We start from the raw sequence: 4,840 nt of genomic DNA, 5'->3' as shown, positions 1-4,840 counted from the left end.
AGTTTCCGGAGTTCGGTCTGATGTAGTTTCTAGACTTCGGTCCGATGCAGAGGTCAAGGCCCTGGTTAGTTCCGGACTTCGGTCCAATGCAATTTCCGGATTTGGTCTGATGCATTGGGCAAGGCCCAGTAGGTGTTTATATGTTATTGTATGGTATGTGGTAGTTCGAGAAAGCTCACTAAGCTTCGTGCTTATAGTTTTTAGTTTTGGTTTTAGGTACTTCCGCTAGCAAGGGGAAGATCTCGGGATGATGGCATGACACACACCACAGTTACAGTTTTATCCTGGGAGTTTTATTCAGACATTTTGATATGATGTTGATTTCAGTTTGATTTTATACATTTATTATGGCATTTTGAGACATACGATGCATGGTTTTGTTATATAAAATTTGATGTTGTGGCTTTTAGTAATGTTAAAACAAAAAATTTTGGGTTGTATTTTTGAGACGTTACAAGTTGGTATCAGAGCCTTGGTTTGAGGGTTTCAGGCACACTTTCGGGTATGACTGGACTCAAACTAAGGAAATGGTAAAAGGTTTTCAAAAAGACAATGTTTTCAAAAGAAATTTTGAAAAAGAAACTTAAGGGAAAAAGAGTTTTTTAAAAAGAGAAAAGGGTGTGGTGCATGCGATCAGCCGAGCTGAAGTAAGTACTCCCAAATTACCCATACAAGTTTATGTTATGATTATCAGTTTCAGTAGAACAGCATGCTAGAATAGGACTAAGGATCTAGGAGGATGCCTTATGTGCCTGCTATATGTATTTCATCTTTATGAGAATTGCATGCTAGTATTGAGTAGACAGTAGTAGGATAGCATGTTTAGGTTATGCCTGATAGTATGACCTTAGCATTGTATGTTAGTACAGTTTCTCGTTGTGAGGATAGATTTGCTTGAGTAGTTTCCTGTGTCCAAATACTGCTTGCTTCATGCTTTGTGGGACTCTGAGTGATCAGGGTTGAATAATCTCAGAGTGTTGGACTTGGCCCTATTGCACAGCTCTTGTCTGAGTCCAACCATTGTAGGGATGAGTCTTTTACTCGAAGGATTATCTGAGCCTCGTCACACGTGATGGTACTCAGGTGATGACTAATTGGCATTACAAAGAGGCCTTCAGCAGCTAAGGACTGGATTCGGCGGAGTCAGAGATTTCCCTAGGGCAAGCCTAGGATGAGAGTAGCAGAGATCAGTAGCTGTAGTAGTGACTTGGTGGAGTCGAGGCAGTTCTTGAGGAAAGTATGGATAGATGTGGAAGGTAGTATGGGCCCGTAATACTGAAAGCAGAGGATCCGTACTTGAATCAAGGAAGGCTGAGATGAGACCACGAAACTTGTAGTAATAGTGATCCCTCGAGATATATCAGTATTTCTGACATTTGTCACTATGTGTTTCAGAATGGTGGTTTTATGCCCTAGACCAGCAGTCGGCAATTCAGGTGCCGATGAGGGATCAGGATCAGCCTCGGGAGCCGAGCATTTGGATGATCAGACTAGGGAGTTTCTATCTTCATAGATTACTCGGATCATACTTGAGTAGACTCCTGTGATCATTGGTTCGATCAAGGAGGGAATTTTGGAGCTGATGGATGAGAGGTTGAGCACCTTCCGTGCTGAGGTGGTGACCATGATGGGGTCGCGTACACTCACTTTCATGGAGTTCAGAGCCTGTGGAGCTCATGACTATTATGGGGCGCAGGACCCCATAGCGAGTACTAGGTGGTTGGAAGATGTCGCCAACGCATTCCGCACCAACAGATGTCCCGAGGGGGGCAAGGTCAGATTAGCATCGTTTCTTCTGAAGGACAGGGCACGAGATTGGTGGGAGGAGATCGGGCATGTCATCGGGGATGACGCAGCACTTGATGTGATGACTTGGGTAGGTTTTACTACCAGGTTCATAGCCGAGTTTGCACCGGTTATTGAGGTGCAGCAGTTAGCGAGGGAGTTTCAGGATCTTACCCAGACTACAGAGACAGTGGCAGAGATTACCGCCAAGTTCAGGGCGAGGGTTCTTATCATTCCTCAGTACATAGCTGATGAGGAAACAAAGAAGGCCCGTTATCATGAGATGTTGCGGAGTGATATCCGCCAGTTTGTGAGCCGGTCCAGCTGTAAAACGCTGGATGACATGATTGCTAGGGCTCGTGAGAGAGAGATTGATTTAGAGATGGAGAAGAAGAGGAAGCCAGAGTAGGCATCTGGTACAGGGAGTTCGGGAAAAAATACCAAGGTATCAGATCACAGATATAGAGGACAACAGAGCCACAGTCGGTGTGACAAGTGTGGGAGATTGCACGATGGGGCATGCAAGACAGGTAGTACCGGTTGGTACAAGTGCGGCCGGATCGGGCATATGAGCAGATATTGTACAACTAATATCACCACCACAACATCTGATCTGATTTGCTTCCATTACAATCAGAGGGGACATAAAAAGTCCCAGTGTCTAATTTTGGCAGCAGCAGGGAAGGTGGCGGCACCTACCCCTACTACATTGAGGATTACAGACGGCCGTCAAGGCCGGAGTGAGACGCCAGTGGTGAAGAGTAGAGCTTTTCAGATGACAGCAGAGGAGGCGCGAGCGACTCCTGATGTGGTGACGGGTATGTATTTTCCTCATGTCTCTTATTTGATATTGATTGTTTCTCATAGTTATATATTTTATATAGGGTCGTTCTTAGTGAACGACATTTCACCTACAATATTCTTTGATTCGGGGGCTACTTGGGCTTCCAATTTGACTATCTTGGGCTTAGAACTCTTAAATGGGCTCTAATTGGACCCATTTCCAATTAATTCAATATTTTTGGGCCATATTGGGCCTAGAATGAAATAGATTAATTATATGAACCATTTTGGACCATAATTAACCTAATCTAGCCTAATAAAGCATAAAAATCACATTTATATTTTTTGGGGCCAAAAATCACCCAACCTAACTATAACATGGGCTTAAGGGCAAAAAGCCCAAAAACCTTCTCTCACCCTCCCCATTCTCGGCCCAAGCCCAAAGGAAAGGAAGAAGTTGACTTATTGCATGACACCTCACTTTTATATGGGGGATATCCATGTTTTACACTTCAAACATCCATGCAATCTCATCTTTCCATGCAAGTACTCTCTTCTTCTTCTTCTTCTCTCTCTCTCTCATTCTCGGCCGATTCCAAACACACACACACACACACACACAATTCTCTCACAAATCTCTCAAGGAAACTCCCTCCACTCTTCATCAAGATCTCGAATTTTAGAAGGTTTTTCAAGAAGATATTTCCACAAATTCTTCATCTAAGGTAAGATTATGCTTGGATCTATGATCTAGATTCTTTGTTTTATCAAAAATCTCTTTCTAATCCATGCAAAAATCATGATCACTCTCTTAGAAACTCCCTAAGTTCGAAATCAACAAGGAAAGACTTGTTAGAGCCGAAAACAACATCAAACTTCTTCCAATCTTCTCCAAAATCGAAACCCAACTCAAGGTGAGCTTCATACCCCCTATTTTTTGGTTTTTATAAGTTTTATGGGGGAGAATACAAGCAAATGTGTAGATCTACGAGTAAATGTATGCCTTGTGTGATTTCTATGCTTATATATATGATCATATGTGATTGTGGTGTTGGTACTAGTCAAAAAGAACTTAGAAACCGAGATCTACAATATGTTGAATGAAATAAGTATAACTTATATTATTTCACACAAATCAAGTCTATAAAATTAACCAAGTTGGTTAATATGAACATCTTTGGGCTTAAAACCCATTTTTGGGCTCAAAATGCTAAAAATACAAAACTAAAGGGCCCAAAATGACAAAATATAAATTCTGAAGGTTGAGATGAGTTAAAACAGTTTCTAATATGTATTTTCTGAAAATTTATACTTTTGAAGGGTTAAAATGCGAAATTTTAAACATAATGGGCCACAAATGGACTTTTCGGCCCAATAAAGCCCCAAATTGCGAGATTTTTAATTTGGAGGGGCTGAAACTGCACATTTCTGTAAAACAGGGGACTACTAGTGTACCAAGTCCATTTCAAGGGTTAAAACTGCTTTTCAAATTTAAAAGGGACCAAAGATGCACAAATTTTCCATTTTGGGTCAAAATTGTAAAAAATGCGAAAATGGAGGTTTCAACCGAGAAAATTTCATTTTGAGGGACTAAAACTGTTTATCAAGTAAATTTGGGCTGAAAATGTCTTTTCAACAAGTTTTGATATTAAAGTGTCAATAAAAATGGTTTAAGGACTAAAATGGAAATTCTTTTATATAAAGGGTTAAAAGTATAAATTTTATCCAAGACGGGGCATCAAAAAGAAAAATTCTAATGTTTAAAACAATAAATCCTTTAAGATAAAATACGAGTACCACGACTACCGGCGAAGCATAATACACCCTCATCACCAAAATCGTTACCAAACGAATTGATTCGGTCTCGAATCAATAACGAATCAAAAATCAATAAACAATGATACTTCAATACACACGCGGAAATTTACGGGAAGTCAATACACACGCGGAAATTCACAAGAAGTCAATACACCATCTTTGGGCCCGAAAGTTTCAAATCATGCTTGTTGGGCCTAGCTAGCCCAATGACATGATGTTTAGGCCCGAAGGAAACGCGCTTACATGTTGTTGGGTCTTATACGACCTAATTCCGTGTAAAAGGACTTTCAATAGCTTTTGTGCTGTTGGGCCCCAAGGGTCCTTTGGTACTGCTAGTAAAGTCGAGAAGTCAAATGCGAGTCGGGCCAAGGGCCTTTCGCATTCACGATAGCCTTGAACGACTTATGGAAATAACGGGGGCTTCGCACCCTCTTTTCTCCTAGGTTGTGGGGCT

Source organism: Lactuca serriola, chromosome 3 (genome assembly GCF_051521515.1).
Source record: "Lactuca serriola cultivar US96UC23 chromosome 3, Lser_US96UC23_V15, whole genome shotgun sequence".
Classification (NCBI taxonomy): domain Eukaryota; kingdom Viridiplantae; phylum Streptophyta; class Magnoliopsida; order Asterales; family Asteraceae; genus Lactuca; species Lactuca serriola.
This window is presented reverse-complemented; position numbering follows the sequence as displayed.